Raw genomic sequence first — 18,371 nt, 5'->3', positions numbered from 1 at the left:
CCGGCTCCGATGGAACGGAGGTAGGTCAGGGTGTGGGAGCTGGTGCCGGAATCGGTGCTGGAGACTGGAGGCACTGCACACTCCCCTCCAAGCGCAGGATGGTTGCCAGCACACGGTCCATGGCAATACCAAGTCTGGAGAGACAGTCCTCGTGGTGCTGTACTGTCCCTACAATGGTCGCCAGCTCAGTCTTTCCTGCTGTCTCCATTTTGCAGGTCGGTTATTCTGTCACACTGGTATAAGGATTTGGAGACAGGCGCAGGAATACACAATAGGGATTTTTAATACACCCAAAACAAACACGTATACAAACACTGGGCTGCACCCAAACAAAAGGGCGAGGGTAAACCTCGAACAAAACGGGACGATACCCGTAATACACAATATATAAAGCACGCAGCATAACAGCTGCACCAACGCATAGGTACTCACACCACCAACGGACATGGGAACAATAACCGACAAAGACAGAGGGAACAGAGGGCACATATATAACATACTAATCAGGGGAAATGGGAACCAGGTGTGTGTAATCGGACAAGACAGTCCGGGGTTGATGATAATGAATCCCGTTCAGTGAAGCCTAGAAAGCCAGTGATGTAGACCTCAGGAACTGGTGAACAGAATGAGCATCAGTACCGGGGGGATCCATGACAACCGGGGACTTATGGGGAACACAGGAGACACCTGGAGGTGGGTGGAGACAATAACAAAGACAGGTGAAACAGATCAGGGCGTGACAAACAACACAAATTGGTGGGGATTTAGGAGGTGTTTTGAAAGACACTTATAGGAGTGTCCACTGAAGGTTGACTAGCAGCAACAACTGGGACCTAAAAGACATCCATTATCAGCATCCACTAAATTTGCCCAAGAAGAGGCAAACAAAAGAAAATCCCACACCAAACTTAGACAGGAAGCAAACCAAAAAGTAGAGCAAAACAAAAAACAGGGAAGATCAGATAAGGGATTGTTTGTCTGGAAATCAAATTGGGAGAGCCAACTCAAGGTGTTAACCCTCCATGTTTCTCAAGACAACTGAAGCACTGGGCCAGCCACTCTTAAATAGCACCTGCGCCAGCACAGGAGAAACACCTTCCCACTATCGTGATGACCAACCAGCACAGGTGTAATATGTTCTGACTAACGAGGTGACACCAATCGGTGCACCCCACGTGCTAATGTCCAACCTCAAAATATAAAAACCAAAGCCTGTAACAGACACACTTTTTTTTGTAAATGCCTAATTACACAGGACAAACTATGGTTGGTATCTCTCTCTCTGATCAGTTGGTTGTAATTAGCCTACGATTAGCCTGGGGTGCGTTATCAGTCACCAACACCAACTCATTGATTGAATGTAATTTTGTCTGATGTATTAGTTTACCTCTAAATTAGTTTGCAATGACTGACAGTCATTAACACAGAGGACTGGGTTCAGAGGAGCACAGCAGAGTGCGCTACTGATTTCAAAGCCGCCGAGCTGCACGGTAAATGTGACATACGTCCGTGAGCGTCCAATGAAATTAGGTTAGTAAATGTGTAATAATGAGCTTGCGGACTACCACATATTTGCGGCTGTGGATCATTGAGCATAAGACAGTAGACGGCCTGAAGGGCTCATAGTTACAGACTCTCTGACACATTTACACACATCTTATCTAGTCACACAGGTAAAACCAGAGAAATGATTCCCTAACTCTGTAACATCGTTATAGTATCATTATCACAACGTGTCTAACATCTTTATGACATTAAGAGGGCCTGGGCCGGTCAGTGTGTCGGGGGCTGAGAGGGAGAGATTGAAAAACAGAGGAGACATATGAGAACAGAAGCAGTAGAGACCGATGAGATGAAGAACAGAAGAAAATGGCAGTGGTAAATCCAGGAGGGTTAAGTGCCTCTTGGCAGTAATCTGCAGATTTATGGAAGGGTTTCAAAGCCTCACTAAAACCATGTGGAAGAGTGAGAAAGGTGAAAACGGATGGATGAGTGTCCATCATAAGAGGATGGAGAGATAAGAACAGGGTATGTATCATCATTGTGCTCTGACCCCTGTAACATTAAACAATAATGTACATAGGGCCTAGAGGTAATGACAAACTGCAGTAGGGTGAAAGGATGAGGACAAGGTAGTGAACACACACACACACACACACACACACACACACACACAGAAGGACCACCATTACCTGAGACAAGAGTGATCATACCATTTACATTCCACTCTGGAATAGAACACTAATAAATTCTTTATTCTAGAAGTTTCGTGCTTAGCCTGTTTAATCTAGGGGGCAGTATTGAGAATTTTGGAAAAAAATATGTGCCCATTTTTAACTGCCTCCTACACCAACTCAGAAGCTAGAATATGCATATTATTGTTCAGGTTTGGATGGAAAACACTGAATTTTCTAAAACAGTTTGAATGGTGTCTGTAAGTATAACAAAACTCATATTGCAGGCAAAAACCTGTGAAAAATAGATTTAAAAAAAAAATTGAATTTTGTGACTGTACTATTTAGTGTCATTGTTTTATAGATACCATAGTGAGAAAGGATTCAGTTCGCAACTCCTAAGGCTTCCACTAGATGTCAACGATATTTAGAAAGTTGTTTGAAGCATCTGTGATTAATACAGACCGAATTAGAATGCTTACAAGTTGACACGTCATCACTTCATTTTTTGCGCCTGCGCATAAATCTGAGAAGAGTGTCTGTCATAATCGTTTATTCTAGACACTTGATAGGTTGTGTGAAAATATTACTGATGTTTACTGATGTTTCACGTTAAAAATGGACCAAAAGATTAATGCTAAACAACGTTTGAACAAACGTAAATAGATTATTTACTAGGTTTTCTTTAGCTTTTCGGCGTGACTTTACACTGCCCACCTCATTTTGTGGGAGCCTATTGAACACTAACTATTTGGACATAAATTATTAACTTTGTCAAAAGAAACCACATTTGTTCTGGATCTGGGATCGCTGGCAGCGCCTTCTGATGGAGATAATCAAAGGTAAGGGGATATTTAGAATGTTATTATCGATATTAGATGATGCTAATGCTAACTGTATAGCTTGGCTTATAGCTTAGCTTGCTGTTGTTAGCATAGTACCCAGTTTATTGCAAAATGTGATTTCCCAGTAAAGTTATTTTGAGATCTGGCCATTCGGTAGCAATTACGAGATGATAATATATTATTCTTTGAATGACAATATTATAATTTACCAATGTTTTCGAATAGTAATTCCATGATTTGTAATGCTGGATTCACTGGGAGCATTCGAGCCGAAAAAAATTCTGAATTTCACCGCGACTGTAAATGCTGTTTTTGGTTATAAATATGAACTTGATGGAACTAAAACTGCATGTATTGTATAACATAATGTCCTATGAGTGTCATCTGATGCAGATTGTCAAAGGTAAGTGCATAATTCTAGCTAGTTTTCTGTCTGTTGATGCCCTTCTTTGAAATGGCTAAACATTACACACAGCTATTGTCAATGTACTCTCCTAACAACCTAACTTTATGCATTCTCCGTAAAGCCTCTGAAAATCGGACAGCGTGGTTAGATTTAGGAGATATATCTTTCAAATGGAGGAAAATAGTTGATTATTTGATTATTTGAAATGATTACTCTTGCAGTTTTGAATTCCCCGCCATGGTACAAGTCGTAATGTTATATCACAGACCAGGACAGCCGTATGAGGGAAATAAATGAGGGAAATATAACAATGACCCAGTGAATCATAGAAACAAGTATCTGCTTTTTCCTAACGAGGCAGTTTTCCCTTACCACTGTTGCCTGAGCTGGCTCTTTTTGGGTTTAGGTCTGGGGTGCTATTCAGAACCTAGTGAAACATTATATTATTATATAAGTACTCATGGGTTGCACCGTCACGTAGCCATGTTGATGCTCAAAATTAGGACGGGGACTAATGACTTTTAACAAGGGCTAATGACTGTGTCGTCTACACTACAGGGGCTTGGGAATACATTGCTAAAGTATGCACATATTTAGTAGGAAACAACTTTGCAATCATCATCATGTTGTTAAATATATTTTGGACAGATGGCAATATTGTCATTTGCTAGCAAAGTTCATCAAAAATAACTAGCAATGCTAATGTTAGCTAGCTAAAATCTGGAGGTCTCCCCTTAATCTTAGCTAGCTAGCTAACGTTATACTGTAACTAAAGTCAATCTGGCAACATCAAAATGATTACAAAAGGTTTTCCGACTAAGTATTTGCCGCCTTTAGAAATGGCATCGCGTTTTAAAGCTCCAGTAATGCACTTTACACCAAATCTTCATCAGCACCTAATGAGGATGTAGAATGCTCAGTGGGGCATCAAGCCTATATCGATCGTTCAAAACAGTATTGTGATGCAACGTGCAATCCGTGAATATACAGTACCAGTCAAAAGTTGACACATACTCATTCAAGATTAAAATATTTTCTACATTGTAGAATAATAGTGAAGACATCAGAACTATGAAATAACACATATGGAATCATGTAGTAACCAAAAAAGTGTTAACCTGTTTGGGATAGGGGGCAGTATTTTCACGGCCGGATGAAAAAAACGTACCCAATTTAAACTGGTTACTACTCTTGCCCAGAAACGAGAATATGCATATTATTAGTAGATTTGGATAGAAAACACTGACGTTTCTAAAACTGTTTGAATGGTGTCTGTGAGTATAACAGAACTCATATGGCAGGCAAAAACCTGAGAAGATTCCAAGCAGGAAGTGGCCTGTCTATGAAATTGTAGTTCTTCTTTTGGTTCTCTATCGAAACTACAGTATTTGAGCTGTTACGAAGCACTTTCTAAGGCTTCCATTGGCTCTCTAAAGCCTTCAGAAAGCGGATTGAGGCGTCTCCTGTCTCTGGGCAGAGTATACTAGCACAGTTTGTCAGTGGTCTGCCTAGTGACAAAGAGATTGGAGATGCGCGGTCCCACGACCATGCTGTTTTTTCTTTTCCTATTTGAATGAATACACTATTGTCCGGTTGGAATATTATCACTATTTTACGAGAAAAATACCATAAAAATTGATTTTAAACAGCGTTTGACATGCTTCTAAGTACGGTAAAGGAACATTTTGAATTTTTTTGTCTCGATATGCGCTCGCGCGTTACCCTTTGGATAGTGACCTGAACGCACGAACAATTTGGACATATTTGGACATAACTATGGATTATTTGGAACAAAAACAACATTTCTTGTGTGTGCTCAGCCCCCTCCTGTACTCCCTGTTCACCCATGACTGCGTGTCCATGCACGCCTCCAACTCAATCATCAAGTTTGCAGACGACACAACAGTAGTGGGCTTGATTACCAACAACAACGAGACAGCCTACAGGGAGGAGGTGAAGGCACTCGGAGTGTGGTGTCAGGATAACAACCGCTCACTCAATGTCAACAAAACACCCCCTATCCACACCGACGGGACAGCAGTGGAGAAGGTGGAAAGTTTTAAGTTCCTCTGCGTACACATCACGGACAAACTGAAATGGTTCACTAACACAGACAGTGTGGTGAAGAAGGCGCAACAGCTGAAGAAATTTAGCTTGTCACCTAAAACCCTCACAAACATTTACAGATGCACAACTGAGAGCGTCCTGTCGGGCTGTATCACCGCCTGGTACGGCAACTGCACCGCACACAACTGCGAGGCTCTCCAGAGGGTGGTTCGGTCTGCACAATGCATCACCATGGGCAAACTACCTGCCCTCCAGGACACCTACAGCACCCGGTGTCACAGGAAGGCCAAAAAGATAATCAAGGACAACAACCACCCAAGTCACTGCCATCAAAGCTGGGACTGAGAGACTGAAAACAGCTTTTATCTCAAGGACATCAGACTGTTAAACAGCCATCACTACCACAGAGAGGCTGCTGCCTACATACAGACTTGAAATCATTGGCCACTTTAATAAATGGATCACTAGTCACATTAATAATGACACTTTAATAACGTTTACATATCTTGCATTACTCATCTCATATGTTTATACTGTATTTTATACCATCTATTGCATCTTGCCTATGCCGATCGGTCATTGCTCAACCATATTTTTATATGTATATATTCTTATTCCATCCCTTTACTTGGATTTGAGTGTATTAGGTAGTTGTTGTGGAATTGTTAGATTACTTGTTAGATATTACTGCACTGTCGGAACTGGAAGCACAAGTATTTCGCAACACTCGCAATAACATCTGCTAACCATGTGTATGTGACCAATATAATTTGATTTGATTTTACTCCCCAGCAGAACATCTCAAAGAACAACATGTTCTCTCTATAGACCACTGGGCAATGTTGAGGCAACATGGAGACTCTTCTCTCTCATTGTTCTCACAAAAACATATACGTTTTTCAAAAAAATATGTTTTTACTTCCTTCCTGGAACAGTGGTTCAAACATAGTTTCTTCTGGGTTTGTTTTCAGTTCAGACTCAGGAGCTCTATTGTATAGGACCCACAAAAAGTTTTTTAGTAGATAAGTGGAATGCAGTACTCATCTTCCTGAGCTTTTAGGGTTTTTAATGATTGTTTTGGTTGAATAGGCTAGTATATCAGCCCTCTATGTAGCTAACCTATTCCTTCCCCCCAGACAATCTCACTCCGCTATTGTTCAGTGGATTCTGAGCCAAACAACAACACTCACTATAGCTTCATATTGCTTTGGTCTGACAGACCCAGACCTCTCTGCTAAACACACGCACACACAACCCCATACACACACACACACACACACAGACACACACACACACAGACACACACACACCCTGCAGCCTGTATATATTTATCTGGCCCTGCTCGATTCAACAGTCTTCCACAGGGCTGTCCTCACTCACACAAAGGCCCGGTAATTTTCTTGACACTGGTGGCCATTTCGAGATAAATATGCTGAGGCAGAGACCATACCAAACAATGTGTGTCATATGCCGCCAACCCATATCAAACACATATCATGAGCCAAATTACACCAAACACGCCTCCAACACAATCATCAAGTTTGCAGATGACACAACAGGGGTAGGCCTGATTACCAAAAACGACGAGACAGCCTACACGGAGGAGGTGAGGGCCCCGGCAGAGTGGTGCCAGGAAAATAACCTCTCCCTCAATGTCAACAAAACAAAGGAGCTGATCATGGATTTCAGGAGACAGCAGAGGGAGCACACCCGTATCCACATCGACCGGGCCGCAGTGGAGAAGGTACACATCACTGACCATCTGAAATGGTCCACCCACACAGACAATGTAGTGAAGAAAGCGCAACAGCCCCTCATCAACCTCAGGAGGCTGAAGAAATTCGACTTGGCCCCTAAGACCCTCACAGACTTTTACAGATGCACCTATGAGAGCATCCTGTTGGGCTGTATCACCGCCTGGTACGGCAACTGCATCATCCACAACCACAGGGCTCTCCAGAGGGTTCTTCACTACATTGTCTGTGTGGGTGGACCATTTCAGATTGTCAGTGATGTGTTGTGTGGTCTGCCCATATTATCACCGGGGGCACACTTCCTGCCCTCCAGGACATCTACAGCACCCGTGACACAGGAAGGCCAAGAAGATCATGAAGGACCTCAGCCACCCAAGGTCAGTACAGGTGCATCAAAGCTGGAGCCGAGAGACTGAAAAACAGCTCTTATCTCAAGGCCCTGAACTTAGTCACTGTGAATAGCTTGGCTACCAGCCGGTTACTCAAACCTGCACCTTAGAGGCTGCTGCCCTATGTACATAGACATGGAACACTGGTCACTTTAATAACCTTACACTGATCAATTTTATAATGTTTACATACTGTTTTACCCATTTCATATGTATATACTGTATTCTAGTCAAGGCCATCCTATTCATTTATTACAAATAGTATTCTATCCTGGGTATTTTACAGATATACTATATATTCTGAGGAGAAACTGAGGAGTATTTCTATCTGTAATAAAGCCCTTTTGTGGGGAAAGACTCATTCTGATTGGCTGGTCCCCAGGGGGTGGGGAGCCAGGCCCAGATGGGTAGGTCTATGCCCTTCCAGACCCACCCATGGCTGCGCCCCTGTCCAGTCATGTCCAATCCATAGATTTGGGCTTAATTTATTTAATTATGAACTGTAACTCAGTAAAATCATTGAAATTGTTGCATGTCGTGTTTATATTTTTGTTCAGTAGATATTTATACTCCGGACTCCGACATTGCAGGTATCAGGTAGCCGGGGCGGCAGGTAGCCTAGTGGTTAAAGCGTTGGTGCCAGGAACCGGAAGGTTCCTAGATCGAATCCCCGAACTGACAGGGTAAAAATATGTAATTCTGCTCCTGAACAAGGCAGTTAACCCACTGTTCCTAGGCCATCATTGTAAATAAGAATTTGTTCTTAACTGACTTGCCTAGTTAAATAAAAAATTAGCTTGTCCTTATATTTCTCAATTCCATTCTTTTACTTTTAGATGTGTGTATTGTTGTGTATTGTTAGATATTACTGCACTGTTGGAGCTGGGAACACAAGCATTTCTAAATATGTCTATGTGACAATAACATTTGATTTGATTTTGATTTGCTACATTGATGATGTATCACTGCCTGCAGTGAGAGTCTGACATGCCTAATAACTGGTCAGCTTCATGAATCCATATACTCTGACATTGCCATTACCCTCCATTGTTTGTAATGTAACAATACGTTACGTAACTCACCATCTGCAATCTGGCCTTCTCTCTCCGGTTCCAACTCTTTGACATGAGAAACACGTTCTTCCGTGAGAGCTGCATCACATCCCTCTCTGCTGGTTTTCACTCTCTGCATACAGACTGAACATTGGAATTGTTGTAAAGTTACAGGGACAATGTTGTAATTCAGATCAGAAGAGCTCAGTAAGGAGAGGAGGGGTTCTATCTTACGTTAGAAGACAAGACAGGTGGACGACCTGACCAGGGATAATTTTCAGCAGTCAGATTTCATGGGTGGGCAGTGAAAAACATTACATGACATCAGAACATCATCATCAAGATCATCTCAAAGACAAAAATGGGTCACCTTACAAGTTTTTACATTTTTCTTTTTACCTTTTCAAAAATGTTTCTTAGAGGCATGATAAGTAAATGGATATGGACCAGTAGCTGCATTATGAATATTTACCCACTAATTGCACCATTCGTTATTGGGGTTTGGGGTTTGTAGTACTGAATCTGGAGACATTTACAATGGAAAACATCGATGTGTTCCCTATTTACTTGCGAGTGGTAACGAGTCTTTCGGAGAAATTCCACCCATGCAAACAATAATGTTTTCCATACATGTTGTTTCTCTCTGCTGTTGTTTTTGTGTCCAAGGCTGTTCAGAGGCGGTTAGCGATGTGGGGGCGGTCTCTGGGGGTATACAATTATTTTAAAAGGGTTGGTGGCGACTGCGCACAGATACAGTTTCACACCATGAAGTGCTCCACATCTTTGCCAAGCCAACACATCTGTCGGTATGTGAGCAAAGAGCGAGTTTGTGTAGACGATAGACTAAGAAATGTCTTAACGAATTCAATTTTTTTTTATGAAAGAGCCATTTTATTCAATGAATGATGGAGTTCAGTTGCCTTTTCCACCAAAATGTCATTGAAGCTGCTCCAAAGCTTTTTACTATCAATCTCTATGTAATTTATCTTTGTTTCAAAGTGTTGTTTCTTCTTTTTACTCAGTTTAGTTACATGATTTCTCAAATTTACAGTACGTTTGCCAATCTGTTGTATACTTATTTGACATTCCTTTTGCCTCATCCCTCTCAACCATAACATTTTTCAATTCCTCATCAATCCACAGAGTTTAATCGTTTTTACAGTTATTTAACTTAAAGGGTGCATGCTTATTAGTAACTAGAATAAGCAATTTCATAAATATGTCAAGTGCAGCGTCTGTTTGCTCCTCATTACACACCACAGAGCAACAAATATTGTTTACACCAACAACATAGGAATCAGTACAAAACTTATTGTATGACCTCTTATACACTATATTGGGCCCAGCTTTTGGAACTTTGGTTTTCCTACATATGGCTACTATATTGTGATCACTATATCTGATGGATTTGGATACCGCTTTCAAGCTCATTTCTGCAGCATTAGTAAAGATATGATCAATACATGTTGATGATTTAATTCCTGTGCTGTTTGTAACTTCCCTGGTAGGTTGATTGATAACCTGAACCAGGTTGCAGGCACTGGTTACAGTTTGAAGCTTTTTTTTGAGTGGGCAGCTTGATGATAGCCAGTCAATATTTAAATCAACCAGAAAATATACCTCTCTGGCAGATGAACCTGTAGCCATATTACTTCAATAGTATTTAACATGAGCTCTAAGCTTTACAGGAATGTAGTTCTGAATATAAACAGCAACACCTCCAACATTGGCATTTCTGTTTTTTCTGTAAATGTTATAACCTTGTATTGCCACCTTGGTATCATCAAAGGTATTATCTAAGTCGGTTTCAGAGATAGTCAGAATATGAACGTTACTAGCAAGTAATTAAGCTACATAGGTTAACGTGGGCTATTTTGAGCACTTTTCTAGGATGCTTGCTTGTTCTCATTGCTTTACTGGGAAGGTTAGCAGAAGTAGACATTCTCATGTTATTCATGTTAGCGCAGGGTGAGCTGCACACAGTGGACTTCCTACTAGGGCACACCGCCTCAGTGCTAAAAGCATAAGTCTGGTTCATATGCACATGATTTCTGCATACAATAGCTGTAGGCTTGGCAGAAGCATTCAGGGACATAAACTAGCTTACTTACATTGTGTCTACCAATGCCACTGGTATAATGTACATTGCTGAAGCATTATGACAACTCAGTGACACAATGGTAGGGATTAACTGGGCTGGGTTTAGGTCATTGATAAGTCATTGTCTCAATGCAGCATTTTAATGCTGTGAAAGGATCCAGGAACCCAAATGATTTAGGTGGACCCCATCCTCCTTATAAAACGTGTTTTTTTCCCAACAGGTATCAAAATTGTCAACAAAAGCTACACCCATTGAGCTACAATAATCACATAGCCAGTTGTGAAGAGAAAGAATCCTGCTAAAGCGTTCAATGCCATGATTCAGAGAGGGCACAGGGCCAGATATGATGGGTCTTTTATTAGTGTCTAAACCTCTTTCAAATCCAGTTTGAAAGAGGTTTAGAGGAACCCTTCATAATGCCATTAAAACCCACATGGACTACGATAGAATCTATTTTCATGTGCTGACATACTACATTCGGGAGCAGCTTAGTAATTTAATTTACTCAAGCTCCGGGACAGGACATTGTTTTTGCACCAGGAACAGTCACGTTTCTTACCATGGAGCTGCCCAAAAACCCAGCTAGCAAGATGGATGAGGATATCCGCCTACTCACACGCCTCACAGGATTTGGAGAACCCTTTAAGGACAGGCAAGAGGCGTGATAACTTGAGCCCATAGCTCCCGGTGCCTGGAGAAGGTCTCCGACAGATGGAGAAGCCCTGCTTGATCCAGAGCAGGGACAGAAGGTTGCTGACGTCGACTTCAAAATCATGGGGGAAGAAGTAGGAGTAGGCCCAGCGGCTGCAGACACAGGTACCCCCAGTATCGAAGGTGCAGGAAAATCAGGCTCCAGACACAGGTACCCGCAGCGACGAAGGTGCAGGAAGATCAGGCTCCAGACACAGGTACCCGCAGCGACGAAGGTGCAGGAAGATCAGGCTCCAGACACAGGTACCCCCAGCGACGAAGGTGCAGGAAGATCAGGCTCCAGACACAGGTACCCCCAGCGACAAAGGTGCAGGAAGATCAGGCTCCAGGGTGGCGAAACAATTAGTTGTTTGTATCTGCTCCGGGCCTCTCGTTGAGAGTGTAGACTGCTTTGCGGGAGGCCGCAGTCTTCGGCTTCCACAGCTCGTGACACGCGACCATTGTTGATTGCCATGCTCCTCTTGCTGTGGTCCTTTGACTCCTTTGAATTAGTTGTGATGATTTAAGTGCAAAATACCTAGATCTGTCACTTTTAAACACTTTCTTAATCTTTCGGCTATTTATTGGACAGATGCCCTACTCCAAGAACACCAGGAGCTCTTGGACAGTTCCGATGTCCACGATGAGGCCTCACCACCACCACTCAACGGCCTCATCAGACTGGGCTACCAGACAGCAAATGTCTTCAAAAGGATGGAAGGAGGCGAGGCCATATCTCATTGATAACTGGCTGGCAGTAGAGGATCATCACCCAGATGTCAACAGTGTTCAACCCAGCTGTCATGCGCGGTAGCAATTTCCTTCCGTGCCCCTTCTTCTGTGCCAATTGTGACAGAGCCAGGCATTCCATTTTTGTGGTCCACAATCGAGATGCCATAGTTAAAGGCTTCCTACAGCCACTGCCTCGCAATGCAGGCATCACAGTGATTGACGGCAGCCGTTCTCCAAACCAATTTGTTACTGATTTAAAGATCACTCATTTTATTTGCCTTCCTTGCCATGTTGAATAACCTTTTTTGTTAATTGTATTCTGATATCTGATGTATTTATTTAGCTCGTATTCTGCCTGTAGAGATACTGCAAAATTTTGGCTTGTGTCCACAGTAGGCAACTAGGGTTTATCCTGGCAGGTCTGTTAGACTTATAACCATAAGTGGTAAGGATTCAGTATATCTTTATTTAGTTTGTCTTATTCCAATATGTTTGACTTTTAAATCGATCAACTTTTCTGACCCATTCCTCTCTTTAGGGCATTAGAATTTGGCATTGCCAGAGCTCCATTGTGAGAACGGCAAGGAGACTGGTACAGCAGGCATGAAAGACCTGCAAAGGAGTGGCTATTGACCTGCCGCTGTCTTCTCAACAAACATGACCTCTTCATATGAAAAGCTGAAGATGGTTGCGCCAGGCATGCCACATCAAGCATTTTTGACAATGCTTGACCAGAGGACAGTGCGTTTTGGCAGAGTAAGTTTAATCCTCATTATTCTAATGCAAGACTGACAGACTGATTGTAAGGCAAGATTGGTGCAGGCTATTTTATAATTTACTGCTATTTTGTTATTTATCAGGCAGGGAAATCTTCTAAACTTCCATGGCTAGTTACAGGTGGAACGTTGGAATTTAAAAAAAATGCTCTGTTATTAAAAGTGTATATATTTTTACTCCGTGAAGAAATCAAACAATGTGTATGCCGCCATCTTGTCTACTTTAAATCTTCTCTCAGCGAGATGGGTAGGTGTCCACCCCAAAGTGCTGCATGTCATGAAGGTATCTAGGAAATCAAGCGTCGCTTTGAATGACACTCACTTGTCTAAATCAATGAGAAAATATTTAAAATAATAACGGAGCATTTTCTAAAGTCCAACGTTCCACCTGCAACTGGCCATGAAGACAGCGATGGTTTCCAAGTCAGGAATTTAGAAAAGTACCGCCAAGTAAAGGTTGGTCCAAAAAATGTATTGCTTACCATTAACACTAGCTACTGTACGTATCAAAGGATATCTGCCAGCTGGAACAGCTAGTAATGTTGGACTAGCCATTGATTTATTAGCTAGGTGAGAGACAGAGAGAGATTCCAAAGTACAGAAATGTTTAATTCTAAATACATATCTGTTACGAACCCCTTTGGCCCTGCAGTCTAGGGGGGATGGCAACGAGACCGTAACATAAATCATGCAAATTATAATCGTGACAAGTAACAGTGAGAACAAAAACCATAGACAACTGAAATCTACCGTCAAACACTAAAGGTTTATTTGTAAATACACGGTAATGGGGTGTGAGAAAAGGGGCTGAGCTGGACCCAAGCAAAGAAACAATAAGCCAAAAACACCCCTAAGCTAGACTAGCCCATTTCAAGAACAGTTAGCTAACTAACCAAAAATACAGAGGGTGGTCCGCCCAGTTCTAACTAGGGTACTTAGGCACAGTATTCCTACGGGTAATGTATGCCCATGGGCGACTTGTCTTGGTACCCCCTTTTCCCACCAAACAAACAACAAAACAATACTCACAGGATTACCGGACAAATGTGACATGCAGTTGCAAAAACAAGAGAGAGAAAGAGAGAAAGAGAGAGAAAGAGAGAGAAAGAGAGATCAAGAGAGATCAAGAGAGATCAAGAGAGATCAAGAGAGATCAAGAGAGAGAAAGAGAGAGAAAGAGAGAGAGAGAAAGAGAGAGAAAGAGAGAGAAATTGAGATAAGGAGAAAACAACTGACTGGGTTTTTAAACCAAGGGAAAGGGGCTGTGATTGGGTGAGGAAAGGGGAGCAGGTGTCTTCTGATTGGGGACTGGTTGATGACTGATTGGGGAGTGATGATTCTCACCTGTGAGGAGGAGAAGGAGAGAAAAGAAACACAGGATACACACTTGTATCCGTAACAATATCCAAAAGCCTGTTGATTTGAATTCCTTATTCAGTGGTCCCCTCCTTCTTCCTGTAGATGTCAGGCTGACCAAGGCTGAGGTCCTGAATGTCCCAATGGAGGAGTGCAGACAGGAATCAGAGCCCAGCCATTTACTCATGGACCTGAACAATGAACACATCAGCGAGATGGACAGGAGAGTGACAAGGTAAGGAGGAGTGATAAAAACGTTAAGGTCATTTTTCTGGCCATTTTTAATAAAGTTAGATCCACTGTTGGAAGTCTCTCTTTGACTCCCTCTCCCTGACTCTCTCTCCCTGATTCTATTCTCTCCAGTGAACACTCCTTCTGTAGACAGATCACAGATCACTGCACCTGTACATAGCCCATCTATCATTTAGCCCAAACTACTACCCCTTCCCCTACTTCTACTTTGCACTTTCTTCCACTACAAATCTACCATTCCAGTGTTTTACTTGCTATATTGTATTTACTTTGCCACCATGGCCTTTTTTGCCTTTACCTCCCTTATCTCACCTCATTTGCTCACATTGTATATAGACATATTTTTCTACTGTATTATTGACTGTATGTTTGTTTTACTCCATGTGTAACTCTGTGTTGTTGTATGTGTCGAACTGCTTTGCTTTATCTTGGCCAGGTCGCAATTGTAAATGAGAACTTGTTCTCAACTTGCCTACCTGGTTAAATAAAGGTGAAATAAAATAAATAAAATAAAAGACGAGTTCAGACAGGGAACTGCAAACTCCCAGAAAACTCTGGTGGACATCAGGACGTATCATCAAGCCTGTCGAGAGATGGAGATTGAGAGAACTGACATACTGACACCTCAGTGTGAGAAAGTGTGTGTGTGTGTAAATTGATGGAGTCTGCTTGCTGTTAAGCCATATCTAAACCATTTACAATTGTTTGTCACCACTCTCCAAACTGCCAGCCAGTCCCAGTTAGGCGGAGTACGTACAGGCCTTAGTCAGCTCCACTATGTCCTGGGGGATGTGAAGGACATCCAGATCTCCCCGGTAGAGGAGGCAAAGCATAAACAAAGCAAACATTGAATCCTGAAGGATGAAAATTATACTGGGATGCAACACAGTTAGATTGCCTCAGCTGTGGAGAACCTGAAGAATATATTTTCAGGTATGCTCAGCTGCAACATAAGATGCCACTTGATTGGGAACTATTATTGTTGGTTTGCATTGCATTTGATGTGACATTGTACGGCACGGCACTTCAAGCCTCCACCTGGAAAGCTACCGTCCTGTAGGTTTTCACTCCAACCATAATCTATCTCACCTGATTCTAACTATTAGCTGGTTGATAAGCTAAATCAGGTAAATTAACACTCGGGTTGGAGTGAAAACCTACAGTAGGGTAGATCTCCTGGAACAGGGTTGAAGAGCCCTGCTGTACGGTAACAATGTATTTGATATTCCTCCTCCCTTCCTGTGCAGTGCCTGAGATGGTGGCATACACACCTGATAGAGCAAGCCGAGCTGCTGCAGGGCCACCACAAGCTGATGAACCTGGAGGGCTCATGGACTTACGTCACCTACGATCAGTACCGCATGGACAGCAAGAACACGCACAACATGAACCTCATTCAAAACTACTTTGGCGAGGTGCAGGGCCTGTCGGATGACCTGGCCAAGCAGCTGTGGATAGTGCTGTAGCGCGCAAAGGGCAAGGCTGGAGGTCACAGTGAGCAAACGCATCCAGAGCACCCAGTCGATGACACTTCAGTCGGACGAAAGGTGGCTGAACTATAATGAACCTAAAACCTCTGTTTCGAGTTACAGCCGTACACTGACAATCTTCTAAGGATGATGTTTATAATTAGGGCCCTGTGTTTTGCGCAATCATGTGACATAGCAAGACTTTGTCCTGTATTTATTTTAAGCCTTATCCAGAAATGATAATTACACCAAAAATGAAAGCAATTGTCTGAGGATGGTGCTGGACCGTCTGACAGAAAAAGAAAAGAGGACAAAAAGCTTTCATCAAACTGTTAGTGCATTCATCTCCTCACGACTCGACTACTGCAACTCATTACTCTCAGGCATCAACTCAAGCTGCCTCCATAAGCTCCAAATTGTTCAGAACTCTGTAGCCTGACTCATCACCCCCACTAAGTCCTGGAAGCATACAATAAGAATAATTTGGTGGGTGCTTATATTTGTCCTATTTCACACATGTACACGTGTATTAATAAGCATGTGTGAATTGGAAATGTGTATTTTTGCATAACCCAACTCTCCCTGAGATACCCCTTAAAGAGTGGGGACACAGCCAGGGTCTGCCATTATCAACAGCGACCCTGGAGCAATTAGGGTTAAGTATCTTGCTCAATGGCACGTCGACAGATTTTTCACCTAGTCGGCTCGGGGATTAGAATTAGCGACCTTTCTGTTACTGGCCCAATGCTCTAACCACTAAGCTACATGCCACCCATCATCAGCGCCGTTCTCCGTGAACTCCACTAGCACCCTGTCTCCCACCGCATTGAATACAAGTTCTTCCTTCTGACCTACAAAGCTCTTCACCACCTTGCACCCCCCCTTATCTCTTAGACCTTATTCTCCCCTACCAACCCACACGCTCACTCTGTTCTACCACAGTTGGCCACCTTGTCATCTCCAGGTCCAAGCTTCATAGCTTTGGCGTCAGGGCCTTCTGCAGGGAACTCCTTCTCTCCATCCATCCATGACTCTGAGTCCATTACTATCCCCCGCTATCCTCAAACACGCAAGCTCTCTTGTGCATCAACTTGCCTTGTGCATCAGGAGCTGGACGTCTACTATATGGGAAGTTATGGCTGGGACACTGCTAATTATAACATTATGGCTGGTAATGTTATCTCCCAACAATTTTGCACCAAACCTAAATCTTTTAATGTTGTTTATTATGTTACTTCGTGCAATGCAATGTTTTTCACATTGTTTACCCTGAATGATGATAAAACCGAATTCCCGATCAGTGATTGTGCTGTTAAGCACCACAGATATGTTATACAGAATTTGTAGTAGTTGGTACTGACTTGTTTGGCCTCCAGGACAGGATAGTGCTGCTGGTCAACTGGTAGGTCCTCAGGAGATTCCCCCTTTCAATGTACTACACTTGTCACGGATCCCTCTGGAAATGTCATTGCGCACCCCTACCCCTATTCCCACTGATTGTATTTGTATATATGTGCCCTTTGTTCACCATAGTGCTGTTACAATGTCCGTCGGTGCGTGTCAGTACCTGTGCTGTGTTTTAGCTTTCGTGCCAAGATTGCTAGATGATTACTAGTCTCGTCCCGTGGGTTAATCATTGTGCGTGGGTGTTATTTATTCGAGGTACTCCTTTTGCTTGGGTTTCAACCCTGTGTTTTTGTTACGTGTTTGTTTGGTCTTCGTCCCTGTGCCCTTACACGGCGCGCCATAATTTGGGGTATGATTAACAAAAACTATTACGCATTCCTGTCTGTCTGAGTCTGTCTCCCGAATCATTGTTACCAATGTGACAACACTGAACAAAAATATTAACCTAACATGCAACAACTTCAAAGATTTTACTAAGTTACAGTTAATATAAGGAAATCAGTCAATTGAAATAAATTGGGCCCTAATCTATGGATTTCACAAGACTGGGAATACAGATATGCATCTGTTTGTCACAGATACCTTAAAAAAAAAGGTAGGGGCATGGATCAGAAAACCAGTCTGGATCACCATTTTCCTCATGCAGCGCAACATCTACTTTGCAGAGAGTTGATCAGGCTGTTAACTGTGGCATGTGGAATGTTGTCCCACTTCTCTTCAATTGCGAAGTTACTGGATATTGGCAAATATGTGTGCCCATGCATCTATCAATCCAATGTTATAATGATTTGTTATCAGGGATATTAGACTTTAGTAATCCACAATGACCTGGTGATGTAAAAGTCTAATAATTACAATGTCTTCCATATTCCTACAGATACCTTGTAACTAGAGATTCCTT

General features: G+C 42.5%; 1 long non-coding RNA gene across 1 annotated transcript; it reads left to right on the top strand.

Annotated features, from left to right (window-relative positions):
* Positions 1 to 14,308: 14,308 nt before the first annotated feature.
* LOC115180473 (uncharacterized) lies at positions 14,309 to 16,318 on the top strand. Its single transcript, XR_003873090.1, has 2 exons — positions 14,309 to 14,577; positions 15,842 to 16,318. It is a non-coding gene; the product is annotated as an uncharacterized LOC115180473 (long non-coding RNA).
* Positions 16,319 to 18,371: the final 2,053 nt, after the last annotated feature.

This window comes from Salmo trutta, chromosome 40 (genome assembly GCF_901001165.1).
Source record: "Salmo trutta chromosome 40, fSalTru1.1, whole genome shotgun sequence".
Taxonomy (NCBI): Eukaryota; Metazoa; Chordata; class Actinopteri; order Salmoniformes; family Salmonidae; genus Salmo; species Salmo trutta.
This window is presented reverse-complemented; position numbering and strand designations above follow the sequence as displayed.